Source organism: Podarcis liolepis (genome assembly GCF_965112155.1).
Source record: "Podarcis liolepis genome assembly, chromosome: 15".
In the NCBI taxonomy this organism is placed as follows: domain Eukaryota; kingdom Metazoa; phylum Chordata; class Lepidosauria; order Squamata; family Lacertidae; genus Podarcis; species Podarcis liolepis.
In genome coordinates this window covers 19,754,731-19,770,858 of record NC_139566.1, presented here as the reverse complement: position 1 = coordinate 19,770,858, position 16,128 = coordinate 19,754,731, and the positions used below count along the sequence as shown (strand labels likewise).

At 47.9% G+C, this 16,128-nt stretch overlaps 1 protein-coding gene across 3 annotated transcripts in view; it reads left to right on the top strand.

The window, feature by feature from the left end:
- VANGL2 (VANGL planar cell polarity protein 2) overlaps window positions 1-16,128 on the top strand; it is a 43,605-nt gene that overhangs the window by 13,816 nt on the left and 13,661 nt on the right. For 2 of the 3 annotated variants that reach the window (XM_083478312.1, XM_083478313.1), the window contains exon 2: window positions 3,268-3,475. The gene's annotated coding sequence lies outside the window, so the exon portion shown is untranslated. Of the gene's footprint in view, window positions 1-3,267; window positions 3,476-14,086; window positions 14,839-16,128 lie in introns of those variants that run through there. The other variant, XM_083478314.1, reaches the window with a different exon arrangement.

The following is a 16,128-nucleotide window of genomic DNA, read 5'->3' as shown; positions in this document are numbered from 1 at the left end:
GGCAACCTGATCCTTTAATTAGATTTAATTAGAGATTCTGGGGCTTGAACCTGGGACCTTTTGCATGCAAATCATGTATGTGCTGTGCTGCTGAGCAACAGTCTTCTTAAATGGACAGACTCCTACAGGACCAGAGAGTACCTCTCCAGCTACTGTTTGTTTTTAGATGGCACTTGAGGTGCCAATTTGAGCACTGGCAGGGAAGGGGCTGCGGCTCAGTGGCATCTCCCGATAAAGCTGGGAATGCCCCCTGCCTGAAACCCTGGAGAAACCACTGCTGGTCAGTTTAGTCAATGGTCAGACTTGGTATTTCTGGAATTCCTGTGTTCCTTAATGTCATTACCATGTTGGATCAGGTAAATGGTTTTGTTCATGGCTAGTCTGGCCCCTCTGGGATGAAGCTCCCAAGCAGGACATGGAAGATGATGGACCTTACCTGAGTGTTTGTCCTCAGCATTAGACCTTCAGGTGTACAGTACCACTGTACAAGGAGGTTCCATTTTAGTGAACTTGGGACATAGTGGTTGGATATCTTAAGCCAAGTGGCCGCCAGCTTATTGTAACGGCATAGCTGTGCAACCCCAGCAGGACATTTGCTGCCTGCCAGACGTGTGTTGCAGCCTGCCAAGTGACAGTCTTAGCAATCCCTGTGCATTAGCAATCCGGAGTATCCGGTTCATAGAGGTGTCTGGCCTTCTGAATGTGGATGTTTCACTTGACTATCATAGCAATTACCTGGTCAGTACAACTCCAAGGCTTGATGTGATAGCCTTGATGTGGTAGCACTCTGCAATATTCAGCTATAGGGCAGCTATCATCGAATGCAAGGCAGTCAATTGACAGTAATTAGCAGGTCAATAGTCCATCCTCCCAGCTCTATAGACCCTTGGGCTATCTCGCCTTTCAAGTTTACTAGCTCTGCAAGAAGAATCAAATGTGAATTTGTTAATAGTTGAGTTGTGAAACTGAGTAACAAGGTACAGTGGAATGTGCTGGTTGCCAGACTGCTGTGATAGAATCATAGAATTGGAAGGGATCCTGAGGGACATCTAGTCCAACCCCCTGCAATGCAGGAATCTCAGCTAAAACATCCTGTCCCCTAGCTACTTCATTCAAGGCACCTGTCCAACCACCCCAATAAGAAACCAGCCCCTCTCTGGCCCAAACCATCAACTCTTACTTTAGAAACCAATTTGGATGGACTCATTCCTATTTGGCAGCAGAAGGAAGCTGAGTCAAATGGGGATGACCTCTTAAGTGAGCCTTCGCCAACCTGGGGCCCTCCAGGTGTTTGGACCACACCTTCACAGTGTTTCTTAAACTTGGGTCCCCAGCTGTTAATGGACTACAACTCCCATCATCCCTGACCACTGGTTGTGATAGCTAGGGATGATGGGAGTTGTAGTCCAAAAACAGCTGGAGACCCAAGTTTGAGAAACACTGTGCTTAACCCACAATAACTTGCAAGTTTACCTGTAAGATTACCTTACCCCATATATGCCTGTTTGACTGTTTTGATTTGCAGAATGCCATGTTACAAGTGATACACAATATCCATTCTGTGTTTGTAAGAAATTGAACTTTGGAACTCCCTGCCTATTGATGTCAGGCAGGCAGCTTCACGGTTACTCTTTTCGATCCCTGTTAAAAAAAATATTTGTTGAGGCAAACCTACCCAGATATGTAGAACTCTGGCGGGTGTTTTAATCTGTGTTTTAAGCTTACCAATTTTAATTACCCTCTGAATGTTTTAAATACAGTGGTACCTTGGTTTACAAACTGTTTATAATCCGTTCCAGAAGTCCGTTCTTAAACCAAAGCATTCTTAAACCAAGGTGTGCTTTCCCATAGCAGCGGGGGACTCAAATTACAAATGGAACACACTCAACAGGAACCAGAACATATTCTGCTTCCAATGCAAAGTTCACAAACTGAAACACCTACTTCCGGGTTTGCAGCGTTCTTAATCTGAGTTGTTCATAAACTAAGCTGTTCTTAAACCAAGGTACCACTGTAGTTGTTTTCAGCTGCTGTTTACTGATAATTTCATTGTTTTGTTCTTTTTGTAAACCACTCTGAGGTTTCTTTTGCATTCATGTGTTTCATAAATTTTATGAAATGAGAAACAAAAACATCTCATTAGCCCACAGAATCACAATGAGACATATCGTCCACAGGGCTCCAGGCTCCTTTTCAGCTGAGGCGGTGGGGGGCGGGGCCTGTGGACACCCCCTGTCTTTCATATACCAGTGACTTGGAAGGACCAAAGGGCCAAAACACTTGATTCCCTGCTTTTTGGAACAGTCTGGACACGCCTTGTCTTGCAGATAAGTCCAGAGACATTGCTAGGCTATAAAGTGTCTGGAGCCCGCAACTTCCAAGGCTGGTTCTTTGTTGTTGTGCATTGATGGCCTGGAGGGGTAGAGAAGGAAGGGAGGAGGAGAAATGACTCCTCCAAGTTCACAACTATTTCTTCGGCTGGTTCCCTGGAGGGAAACCTTTATGTGCTATATTTGACTACGCCTGCCTTGCAATGAAGCCCTTGTTGCGTGTCCACTGGATAGGCAAGTTCCTCTGGAGTGTACCTAGGGTTTGCAGCCTTAGTTTCTGTGCTGTGGCATGGATGGGTTCATACCAGTGTTTCTCAAACTCTGGTCCGCAGCTGTTGGACTACAACTCCCATCATCCCTAGCCAGCAGGATCCAGTGGTCAGGGATGATGGGAGTTGTAGTCCAACAACAGCTGCAGACCAGAGTTTGAGAAACACTGGGTTATATTCTTCTGCTCCAGGCCAGGAGTGAGACTGAGCCACCCTTGTAAAGTATTAGACAAAAATGATGCTGCTTAACCCGGTGACAAAAACAGAATGCAGAGCATTCCACAAAAGGGGTGCCACTGCAGAAAAAGCCCGTTCTTTTGTTGCCACCTTCCAGACCTCTCATGGAGGAGGCACACAAAGAAGGGTGTCAGATGATGAATGCAGAGTTCAGGGTTGGTTGTTATGGGGAGAGGCGGTCCTTGAGGTACCCTGAAGTCCTGGGGTAAGCATGGTGCAGATTGAGAGTGCAGCACAATACACGAAAGGGGGCTTGTTTGTCTCCCATCTTGTGTTCCATTCCTCATGTCTAGTGTACTTACGATGGTTGTTTATGGCCAGTGGCTTGAACAGCAATAAGATGATCGCTGAATGACCCTCCTTATCCCAGGCGCAGTGGAGGTTGTTTTCTTGCTTGCTGATCTCCCATTTCGGGTTTGGTCTTTCCACAGCTCGCTTCCGGAATCCCTGCATCGCAGCCGTTGTAGATGTTGAAAGCTGGGGCTCTCCCCACGGAGTGGGACGGGGCGGGGGGTCTGACCCCAGCTGCTGAGTGTTTTGAAGGCTCCATGATGCCCAGCCACTTGCAGGACTAAGTGGATGGTGGGGGAAGGCACTGGACCGTCAGCCGTGACTGCGCCTTGGTGTGCCACCAAGTTGGTGAGTATTGCTTAATTGCTTAATGCAGGACGGGGGTTGGGGGGGGGTTGTGCATTTGGAGTGCAGACCTCATGGTCTCTGCCCTGTCCTGAATTTGTTTTTTAAGTGCATTTCTGTCTGAGAGAAGTGTCTACCTGCTGAAATCTTGAAGGTGGGGGGTTGAAGACTCACAGGCCTGGGAGCTAAATGTAGCCCTCCAGGCATCACTTTCTGGCCCTCTGATCTCTCCCCCAGGACACACCTCTCATCCTGGGCGTTTCTGGTTGATGTGAATGTGCTCTAAAACAGTGTTTCCCAACCTTTTTTGGGCAAAGGCACACTTGTTTGATGAAAAAAATCTCGCGGCACACCACCATTACAGCCCCGTGACGTCAGCGCGCAGCGTCACGCCGGGAGGGACGCACGAAAGTGAAAGTTTTCAATTTTTTCCCCTCCCCCTTGCCGGGGAACCTCCAAGCTTTGGGGGTGGGGGGGGGAGGAGGCAGCAAAGCAAGGGACTGAGGGACGGCGGCAGCTGAGGCGGCGGCGGCGGTTGTGGTGGTGGCGGCGATAGCGGGCGGAGGAGGGGGCGGCGGCGGGGCCGAGGTGGCCGGCGGCGGCGGGGGAGGCGGCGGCGGGTGGAGCAGGAGGGCGGCCGAGGCCGGTGAGGGAGTAGGGTTGCCCGGGGCTTGAGGAGCCGTTGCCGGGAGTTGCTGCTGCTGTTGTTGCTGCTGCTGCCCGGACATGCCGGCCTCCTCCTCGTCCGCTGTCTCGCGCTCCTCCCTTTTGCATGCACTGCCCCGCCGCCGCCCCATTGTCTGGGTCCTGTCAGCTGATCCTGTGTTATTTCCTGTGTGTGTGTGTGTGAGGGGAGAATGGAGAGAGAAACCTCGGCACCACCACCGCGGAGCCGCCCCCGGCTCGACGCGGATCCTCGCCGCCGCCGCCTCTCACCGCCCGACTCGCCCGCCTCCCTCCAACGGCACACCAGCCAACGTCTCACGGCACACTAGTGTGCTGCGGAACACCGGTTGGGAAACACTGCTCTAAAATGCCGATAGATAATGCTCTTGCTTGCCTGCATGGAGGATGAAGAGGCATTTGAGTGTGTTTAGAAACTAGCCTATTATACAAATATGAAATCTGCATTAGTTGCTCTGCACCACATACACCTCTGGCCTGCCCTCCACCGGCATTTTGCTCTTGGAAGGCTGTGTAGAAGGGACCGTGGATAGCTCAGGCGGTAGAGCATGTGACTCTTAATCTCAGGGTTGTGGGTTCAAGGCCCACGTTGGGCAAAAGATTCAAAAGATTCATTCATTGCAGGGATGACTCTCGTGGTCCCTTCCATTTCTGCAATTCTGTGATTCTGTGGCCCTTGGGCTGAAAAGATTATTTGCCCATCTTGGGAGGGTCTAGAAATCCTTATGGTAGGAAGATTTTTTTATTAGCAATTATTATTTATTGTTCATAGTAGTTTTGATTAAAACCAAAACCTAGAAGGATTAAAAGGAATAGTAAGGGCAGAGAAGTGTGTGTGTGATGTGCATTTTGTCTTAGCTACTGTTTTTGGATTATTATTTTTTAAGTCAATAGTGAGTTCATGAACCAGGAAGAGAGTTTGGTGTTCAGCTTGCTGTTGTTTGTCCTCCTAGTCAGGATGAACCTCGTGGCAGTCAGTGAGAGGATGTCTCTAAGACCAAATAAATCTTGATTACACGTCTCTGCCCAGAATGAGGCGATGAGCTCATGAGGCCTAAGATTGCAAGTTGTGTTCATCCTTTATCTGCTTCTTGGCTGTAGCCCTCTTCAAGCAATCTTTTGATGCTATGGACAAGAGGGGTGGTGCTGGGCTCCCTAAGCTTCACACCTTTGCATGTTGAACAGGAAAGTCTGAAGGGGATTACAGGTGGTAACTTGGTAGTTGAATGGCTTAGTTGTCGAACAAATCGTCTCCCGAATGTCGCAAACGGTTTGCGGACATTTTTTGGAAGCCAAATGTCCAGCGCGGTTTCCGCAACTTCTGATTGAGTGCAGGAAACTCCTGCAGCCAATCGGAAGCTGTGCCTTGGTTTTCGAATCGTTTTGGGAGTTGAATGGACTCCCGGAACGGATTAAATTCTAGAACCAATGTATGCCTGTATTTTCATATTCTGCCGAATGTGCTTCAAATCCTTCACTGGTTTTTCCTTGCGGGGAGACTCCTGGAGTTGCAGGAGACTCCTAGCTTCAGAGACAGTCGCTCTCCATGAGTTGAGAGGGTGATGGGCTGTGAGGGCATGAGAAAAGACGAACCTGGTGCCTGCATCAGACCAAAGGCCTGTCTAGTCCTCTGGGAAGGACAGCTCAAGCAGGGCATGAGGACCACAAGACTCTCCCCACTTGAGATTCCCAGCAACTGGTATTCAGAGGGTACCACCTCTGATACTGGAGTAATGTACAGCCATCATTAGTAAATATGTACCCTCCAGACATGACCCTCCCTCCCTTGTTTACTTAACACCCAGTGGCTTGTGTGTGCCAGGGTGTGTGTGTGTGTGTGTGTGTGTGGGCCCCCGACGAAAATGCTTGTTCTATTGCCAGCTCTAGCTCAATGTTTCCTAAACTTCCAATCTGTAATATGGTTTTAAAAAAAGAAACAAAAACTTTCCACTGTTCAAAATCAGTGGATACCTGATGGAGGTTGTTTATTTGACTTATTTTGCTTTTGTTTGCTAACATGCATTTTACTAATTTCATGTTTCATGTAAAGATTTGCAAAGTTTTTCCATTCACCCAAAGTACCTGAGATCAAATGTTTGCATGGGTTAGAGGAAAAACATAAATTTCATTTAGGCTAAAATCCTATAAATAAATAAAATAAATAATTGTCCAGTAGCACCTTAGAGACCAACTAAGTTTGTTCTGGGTATAAGTTTTTGTGTGCATGCACACTTCTTCAGATACACACGAAAACATAAACCCAGAACAAACTTAGTTGGTCTCTAAGGTGCTACTGGACACTTTTAAATTTTTTTTCTTTATTTTGACTGCGTCAGACCAACACGGCTACCTACCTGAATCTACAATCCTATAAACACTGAAGGTTACTCCCACTGAGCGTAATGGAGCTTACTTCTGAGTTGACATGTGCAGGACTGCACAGCAGGTTTTTAAACGTTACAAACATATTGAAACCCTGACTTCAAAATTATTTTTATTGCATTCCTTCTATATATTTTAAAGTGTGACCCTTAAATAGTGTATATGTTTCCTTTCATAGTTTTTAAAGTAAAAATGTCACTCAAAACTATTTAACATATTTATTTTAGCAGTTCTTAAGAGCTATGCACATAAAATATATGTACTTTCCATGGAAATTTAGCTGGAAAAACAGTTGGTTACAAATGTGATTTTAGACTTGACTAGGTTTCTCAGTTGCACTTGTTTTATGTCACTAATTCATATTTTTAAAAAACCGATGTATTTCTTAAAAGTGGGTTTTCTGCCCTAATTTTCTGCACAAGTCATGGGCATTTTTTTTCTCTCTGGATGATGCTCTGCAGAAAAGGTTCCTCCCTTCCCACTCCCCACTGCTGCTTCTGGTTGCTGAAGCATGTTTGTTTTCTGACTTCAAGGCAGAGGTATGCCAATTCATGGCTTGAAAGGTTTACTTAAAATAATCTCCTGTCCTTGGCGAAATAAAACTGGTTCTCCTCCATTTGACGGGAGACGCTGGGAATTGGAACTGGCAACTTTCTGCGTTGCAGAGCATGTGTAATTAAGTCCCCGGGCCTTGCAGGAGCTTTACACCCAGATCAGCAGCTCATGCAAAACCACAATGTGGGCTTCTCTGAGGGCAGGTAATATCTACTCTGATGCATCTGGTGAAAGTTAAGCATTGTAGGGTGAAGAACTGTGCTTCTGGATGAGTCACTGTTCCGGGCACACATCTCCTGAGGGCAAGTAATCCTGCCACATTGCTACAGAGGATTATTAGGTTGCTTCCAGTAGCGCATTGTTGAGGTCTGGTAGTATGACCCATTAATTCCTCACCCCACCTGGAGGCTGGCTGGAAGGAAATTAGGCCAGAGAATGACCCTGGAGAGAGGCAGCCTCCTCCAAGTCTGGGTAATCCTCCTTCAGGACAGACTGCACCATGCAGTCACACCCTGTGCAGCTGAAGCTGCCTGCTCCCCAGTGTCAGGAGGGGGCTGGACCAGAACAACAGCTCATTCAGAGCTGCAGTGGGAAACCTCCTCCCATGTCTAGGAAACTAGGAAGCTGCCTTGAATAAGCCATTAATAATAATAATAATAATAATAATAATAATAATAATAATAATTTATTATTATTATTTATTTATACCCCGCCCTCCCCAGCCGAAGCCGGGCTCAGAGTGGCTAACAACAGTAAAAGTAACACAGCATTCTAAAATCAATTCAGAATCAAATTAATGGTTTAGTATTGCTTATGCTGACTGGCGGTGGCATGCCAGGGCTTCACCAAGTGAGATTTTCCCAGTGACCTTCTGTACGCAGAGCGGTTACCGTGCCACTGAGCTGCATCCCAAAGTCCAGGGCCTCACAGTAATCATATTAATGTAGTCTAATTTTCCACCGCATATCCTTTGGGACTGATTCCTAATCAGAGCCCTCCCCAGTCGCAGCTGGGTGCTGAGAACAAGAGAGGGCGTCTTTGGTTTTTTATTTTTGGCTTTTCCACTGCCATGCCTTCCTCTTTTCCATAAATCTCCCCCAGAGACACCACATAACACTGTGAATAAAATTGAGAAAATGCAATGCCCGACCCCTGGTTCTTTCCAAAGAGGCCCCTCGTCCTTTGGCCTGTTCTAAATTTTTCATCCTCCTCCTCCCCGCATCTTCTGCTGCATTGTTTCTTAAGAAAACCCTCTGCCTCCCTCCAAACAAACCTTGGAAGGGGGGTGGGGAGAAGGCGGGGAGGCAAGGGAACACTCCCCCCCCCCCAGTTCCTCCCCCCCTTCTGCTTTAGTTCGCTTTGGATGCTGGCCTGCAAGCTCTCAGGCCTTGTTGCCATCGCCTAGGCAACCAGGGTGTGCATGTTTGCAGGGCGAGCTTTTGTTTCCTCTTGTGATAAATGTGCAAGAAAATCTCCTGGCATCTTGCACAAAAGGCCACTCTCTCCCTGCCGCCGCCCGTTCTTCGTCCTCTTTCTTTCCCCTCTCCCCATATTCCCCGTTTCGTCTCTTTGAGGCGAAAGAGTTTGGACAAGAGCAAAAATTCCATCTCTTCTCCTCACTAAGCACACACCCCACTTTCTTCAGTGACATGAGTCCTATTCCCTGCCTGTGCTTTGGAGGCTGCTCTGTGAAGGGGGAGGTCTGCTTATTGCACATAGGCCCTCCCCACAATTGGGAACCCCACAGCAACAGTGCGGGATAAGGCCTGCCCATGTGCCCCCACCTCCATGAAGTCAGGCCACAACCCCACCATACCATTGTTTACTGAGGGTACTGAGAGTTGTGATGAGACGCTGCACCCCCCTAATTCTTCTTCTGGAGCAACAATTCACAGAGTGGTTTATCAATTCCCTCCTCACAGGGAACCTTGCGAATTGTAGCTCTGTGAGGGGAACAGGGGTCTCCTAACAACTCCCAGCACCCTTAACAAACAATGGCTCCCCTCCCAGAATTCTTTGGGAGAAGCCATGACTTGATAGTGGTACCATAGTTCTTTAAATGCATACCCTCCAACATTTCTCTGATGAAAATAGGTTCATATTATTTAATAATAATAATAATAATATGCATGCATACATACATATATACCCACCCATCTGGCTGGGTTGTCCTAGCCACTCTGGGCAACTTCCAACATATAAAAAACATAATAAAATTATGTAGAGTTGTTTTCGGATGTCTTCTAAAGGTTGTATACAGTGGTACCTCGGGTTAAGTACTTAATTCGTTCCAGAGGTCTGTTCTTAACCTGAAACTATTCTTAACCTGAAGCACCACTTTAGCTAATGGGGCCTCCAGCTGCCACCGCACCGCCAGAGCACGATTTCTGTTCTCATCCTGAAGCAAAGTTCTTAACTCGAGGTTCTATTTCTGGGTTAGCGGAGTCTGTAACCTGAAGTGCCTGTAACCTGAGGTTCCATTGGATAGTTACTTATCTCCTTGGCTCTGGGTTGCATAGCTCCCTACTCTGCAACATTTCTCCGATGAAAATAGGGATGTCCTAAGGAAAAGCAGGACATTCTGGGATCAAATCAGAAACTGGGATGGCTTCTGTAAATCCAGGACTGTCCCTGGAAAATACATGTAAATGTGTGGTGTCTCTGGCCCATGCTGTACTCTGCCTGCTTTTACCCCTCACACTGGGAGCACCCATGACTCTGTGATCAATTACATCCATGTCTCTGTGTGCTGAAGACCCCATGTTCAACCCCTGCCATTTCCAGCTAACAGGATATCGGGGAGCAGAACTGGCTTAGTCTTTGGTGAAGCTCAGCCGCCTCTGGTCAGAGAAGACGCTCTGCATGGTTGCCAGTTAGCCTGACCTGGTTGGGAAAAGACCCTTCTCATGTAGACAGTCTTGTTTGCAGTTTAAGCCGGCCTTAGACCAAGCCAGGTGATTTGCCCACTTAGTAGCTTCCTGAGGTATCAGGCAGAAAAATGTCAGATTCCATTTAGCTGAGGAGGACCTGGGATAAGAGTCTGGGAGCTTCTGCATGCTGAGAGCAGGCCGTTATTCTCAACCAGGGAAGGAGACAACCCCTGGGGACTCTCCAGATGTTGTGGGACTACAACTCCCATTGGCCAGGCTGCCTGTGGCCGATGGGAGTCGGAGTCCCACAACATCTGGTGGTTCCTCATCCCTGCTCTGAACTGGCCTGTCCCTTTGCTGCCTTTAAGCCCAAAGCAGAAGCGCGCGGTCTTATTTCTTAGCCATACGGTTGATTGCACATTGAGGACATTTTGCCTCCTTTCATTCTCCTCTTAGCTTTCCCTTTCTTTCCACACACACACTCTCCCCCCCCCCCCGGTTTCCCATAAAACTATTGCCAAGGAAGCCTTGTAATCTGGGGAAGGGGGGGCAACTCTTCCAGCTGAAGCCTCTTGCAGTCCTGCTGTTCCAGAGGGGGGCCTCTGGCGCTTTGTGTTTGGGCTCTGTTTTGCTGAGGCGGCTCAGCATGGTCTGTTATTGCTGCTGCTGCTGTTGCTGCTGCTGTTGTGTTTTGGCCTGGTCAGACTCGGGGATGGAGGACAGAGGTCCATTTTGCGGAGGGGGAAGCTGAAGACCGTGAGGAGGAAGAGATCAATAATAAAGGGCTGGTGGTAGTCAGGAGGACTCAGCTGAGGGAATGCACGATCAGCACAGTGTCGGTTGAGCAATAGAAATTGGCTTGAGCTGTTCTGTTAGTTGCATGACTTTGCATGCAGTTAAAACAATTATTTTTGAAACAGGCAGGCGGGGAGGAGTATCCTGCTTCTGGGTGATTCGCACACGTGGCAGCACAGGACCTCTGTGAATGGGGAAAGCCTCTTCTAAGGAAAAGCCTGTTGTCTGCAGTTTTTTAAAACCAGTATTTTTAATACAAGTCATTTTTAAAAATAGTCATTTATCTTGTAAATTTATGTACCCCTCTTGATTGCAAGAAACAACCTCCAAAGTGGTTTCAAAAAAGAATAAAATATCAATGAAATCAGTTAAAAAGCAGCAGTTTAAAACATTCGAATAATGATTAAAATCAAAGGTAAAATTATAAAGGGCTGCCCAAATAATTGGGGATGCTGTTTTTGTTGATTTTTTAAAAAGCTTCTGAATCAGTGTTTGGGGTTTTTGGGTTCGCTGAGCTCTGGGCAAGCCAGGGGAAGAAGGGACTGTACCTTGGACGTAGAACTTCTGCTTTGCATGCAGAAATTCCAGGTGACATCTTCAGGGAGGCCGGGGAAAGACTCCAGGCTGAAACCCTGGACAGCTGCTGCAGTCACTGCAGAACAGCACTGAGCTAGATGGATTAATAAATCACTTTGAGGGTTTTTTCCCTACAATCAAGTGGCATATAAATTTTATGAAAGGGATAAAAAAGGCAGACTTTGTAAAAGGTAACTTCTGACATCCCTAGAGGAACATAGTCTTTGCCAACTGGTGCCTTCCAGATGTTTTGGACAACCAGATCCATCACAGAAACATAGAACTGAAGAGTTGGAAGGGGACCCTCAAGGGTCATCTAATCCAGTCTCAACTAGATCAGTCTGATAGGTGTTGTAGTCCCAAGCGACAAGGGCTGATGGGGAGTTGTGATCAAGAACATCTGGAGGGCCCCAGGCTGGGGATGGCTGCTGTAGTGTGTCTTGCATTGAGTGGCTTGCCCAAGCCTCCACCAGGAATTAGTGGCAGGGCTCTCCTCAACCCCCTGTCTCTGGCTTTCTCATTTTGATTTCCAAAGAAGCATTGGTATGCTGCCTTTATTATCTTAACTAGCCGCAGGTGCTGCTGACTTGGCATGGATCCATTCCGTAGCCGCCATCTTTAATTGGTCCATGGCCTTCCCCCTTGCCTTTGTGTGCTGGGGTGTGTTGCATGTAAAAGGGGCGTTTTTGGATCAAAACCCGGATTGGGCTGTTGACTTGCCCCGCTGCAGGTAGATCCAGTTCTCCACCTGCCACAGGCAAAGCCCTCTTTGCACTCCTCCGACAGAAAACTTATTAGGCCTTTGCTCTAACCCTCTGGCATTGCGCAGAGCACGTAATTCTCCCTTATCTTCCTTTTGAACTGGGGGACTCCTTGGCAGTGGTTTTGGGCGTGAGCTTGCAAGGTGCACTGGGGTGGTCGACCTGTGATTCAGATTCTCGGAGAACCTGGAGAGAAGTGGCTGAATCCATCTCCCTTTGGGGCCTGGCCTGCGGGGAGGGAGGGTGATGGGACACGCCTTGCTCGTTCCTGCAGTTGCTCCCCCCTTCCCTTCTCTCCCCCTCTACCATGCACACGTCTGCGCTTTTGAGTCTGGAATGGTGCAGGTAAGTCATACCTGGAGGCCCTGAGAGGAGAGAAGTGGAAGGCCTGGTAATTAAACAGCAGCTGGGCACCATCAAAGCATTGCTGGTGGAGCTGCTCCCCACCCCTGCTTTAGGGACCCGCACCCTGCACTGAGGCATGTGACCCATTTGAGGAACAACACTGAAAGCCCATGTAGGTTTCCTGCTTGTTTTGGCAGCCAGGTCCACATCTGCGCTCCTTACTCCCAAGTCCGGTAGCAGAACTAGAAACTCAAGATATATAAGCTAATTGCCAAATGGCACCTTAAATCTAAGTTACGGTCTCCACAACGGGTTGTCTAGTCACCTTTTTTAAATGATGAAACAACAACAAATTTCATTTCTATACTGCTTTATATTTTAAGGGGGGGGAATCTCAAAGCGGTTTACAACACATTAAAACATCAAATAAAACAATGCAGAAACAAATAGCAACAAGACATTTGCACAGATTAGCTGCCTTGTGCGGCGAATGAGAAATCCTCACCTTTGGCTACAGGAATGCAGCTTTTTGCATTTCCCTTTTTTAAAAACCTGCCTCTGTGCAGCTTGTTTTTGGAACAAGTCCCCCTTTTTGTGTTGATAAATTTGGTTTAAATAGGTTACAGGGTTGGTGACCAAAAATGGAGGTTGGCCAGCATCCTGTGACATCATTTGGGATATGTGTGAGGGAGTCTTTCCTAGACCAGCTACTGGTGGGGGCTGGGCTGTTTGGCTTGCGTGGAATGGAGGTGGCAGAGCCCTCCTGTTTGGCCTGCTTGCTTCCTCTTCCGAGGACTTTACTAGCTCAGGCCAGAATTAATGTCTCCCCCCCCCCAAAACGGCACATATTTGGACTGTGAAGAGCTGACAGAAGTACTTGTGATGGCCCCAGGGTGGTGAGATTGCCCACAAACTGGAATGAGGTAGAAGGAGAACAGGCTTCTCCCCCAAGACACTGGATGGATGTGGATAAGATAATAAACAGAGCACACAGGAAGGCTGCCTCAGATCCTCTTGTGTGTAATAAAGGCCAGAGTTCGTAATGACATGCTTGCATCTCGCCTCTGCCTTCCTTGGTCGTAATGGGAGCCTGTATCTCCTCCAGGATGCAAGGGCCAGCCAGGTGTTTTCCAGGACACTCCTGAGGGAGGCTGCAGGTGGAGGCAGCAACCCCCATCTGTTGATTGTCCCCAGTGTGTAGTATGCAGATATTGACTGGGTGCTATTATTATTATTATTATTATTATTATTATTATTATTATTATTATTATTATTTTATTATTAATTCCCTTCACCCTAAGGTTGCAGGGCAGGTGACAGCTATTAAAACACAATATTAAAAACAGTTTAAGACAACTTACAACCACAGAAAAAAATAAATAAATATGCATCTCAAATGTCAAAAGCCAGGGTAAAGTGATGCATTTGACAGAAGGTGAATAACGAAGGTGCTGGATGCATCGCTCTGCAGAGGGAATTCTACAACTTAGGGGCTGCCACAGAGAAGGCCCTCTCCTGAGCTGTCGCCCCCTGAGCTTCTGTGGACCCCAACCAGGAGGGCCCCCCTCTGCTGATATTAATACCCGAGGGGGTCCATAGGGAAGGGTGGCCTGAATCTAAGGCTATAAACACAAACACCTTAAATAGGGTCCAGAAATTAACCAGTGCAGGTGTTTAAAAACAGGGGTTATCTGAGAACTAAACAGAGCCCCAGTTCTGGGCAGTTGAAGTTTCTGAGTCGTCTTCAAGGGCAGTGAAAGATTCATGCATTGCTGGGGGTTGGCCAAGATAGTCCCCGCGGTTCCTTCCAGCTCCACAGTTCTATGATTGTTTTGTGGAGCCCACGACCGTCTCTTATATTTCCTCGTGAGCCCCAAAGCCCCCAGACTTTGAGGACCTCTCACCCTCACCCTGCTGACTGCAGTAGCTCTCTGAAGTCTGAGGCAGAGAAGATCGGAAAAGCTACCTTCTACCAGCTTGGACTGTTGGCTTCTCTGGCCCAGTATCGCCCACTCTGGCTGACAGCAGGGCTTCAGGCCGTGTGAGGGGCCTTGCCCCATTCCTGCCACCCTGTGGACCTTTTATCTGGAGGTGCGACTCAGAGGTGCCGACTCGACTTCTGCTGTTCTGGCCCCTCCCCTGGGAGAGGGGAAGAACCTGATCTGGCAGGTTGGGGTTTTTTTGGAAGGCCCCTTTGCCGAGCCGGCTGGGATTCCTCCCAGAGCGCCAGACTTGCCCGGACAAGAGTCCCGAAGCCCTGAGGTGGGCGCGTTTGCCTTGGATGGCTGATTCCTTGCCTTGGCTCCAACCCTGGGCTTGCTCTGAGGCAAGCGATATCTGGAGCAGAACATTAATGCGAGCATAAGTCATGTGAAACGCTCGTCATTTTGCAACATTGGTAATAATCAAGTGGCGCTGTGCATTTGTGTATGTGTGTTGACTTCTGGTTGCCTCAACCTCCCTTCCCCGGAGCTGTTGAAAATAACTGAGCAAGCACAGTAATGTCCTTTCTTGTTTGGGGTAAGATGTTCCCGCTTCCAGGAGAAGCTTCTTTGTAACCCAGACAGTCGGATTTAGAAGCCCAGGCCCATTTTAATTCTCCTAATAACCGGGTCTGTCTAATCACATGGTGCTGGCGAGGGCTTTCGGTATCAAGGAAATCTTGTTCGTGAAACTGGGATCTGGCCTACACAACTGAGCGTTTGTGTGTGTGTGTGGAGATGGGGAGAGAGCTTTTTTGAGGGGGGGATGAGAGAAAAGCCTGAATGTATTGAGGAAAATTATGGGGTGTGTCACTCTTTTTTGAATCGGGATCTCTGTGTCCACAGTTCCTATTTCTGAGACAATGGCTTCTAAAGTAAGAGTTGATGGTTTGGGCTGGGGAGGGGCCGGTTTCTTACTGGGGCGGACGTCTTGAAAGAAGTCCAGTAGCTAGTGGACAGAATGATTTAGTTGAGATTTGTACATTGCAGGGGGTTAGACTAGAATTGGTGGCAAGGAATGGCTGACCACTGTCATGGGGGGCTGTTGACCCCAATATAGTGCTGCCTTGGTTTAAGAACAGCTTAGTTTATGAACAACTTGGATTAAGAAAACTGCAAAGTAGGTGTTTTGGTTTGTGAGCTTTGCCTTGGAAGCAGAACGTGTTTCGCTTCCTGTTGAGTGTAAATTGAGTCCCCCACTGCTATGGGAAAGCACGCCTTGGTTTAAGAACACTTTGGTTTAAGAATGGACTTCTGGAACGGATTAAGTTCATAAACCCAAGGTACCACTGTAAAGCAAAATTTCCTAACCCCCCTCCAATGCCTTACACAAAAAGTTAAAGTAGACACAGCACTGGGTGCAAATCTTTCTGTTCAGCAGCACCTTGATGGGAATGCACATTGTCTCCTTCCCCAATGTTCAGATCGATAATTTCAGGGGGAAGGAGGGGGAAGCAATGATAAACTCTCCTCAGCTGATCTACACAGATTAAATACAGGGCAGGGCTGTGTGTGAATGTGGGTTCGTTACACCTACTGCTGGCATTTCGGCCCCAGAGGGCTGCCCCCAAAAGGTTAGTGGGGTGACTTCCTGCAGATCTGGAGATAAGCCTCTCCTCTCCCTGATCCTGGTGTTTTACCTGTTGGGGATGGGGGTGGAGGGGGAAGGAGGAAGGAAGCACCTGGATTTATAGTCAGTTTAGGTG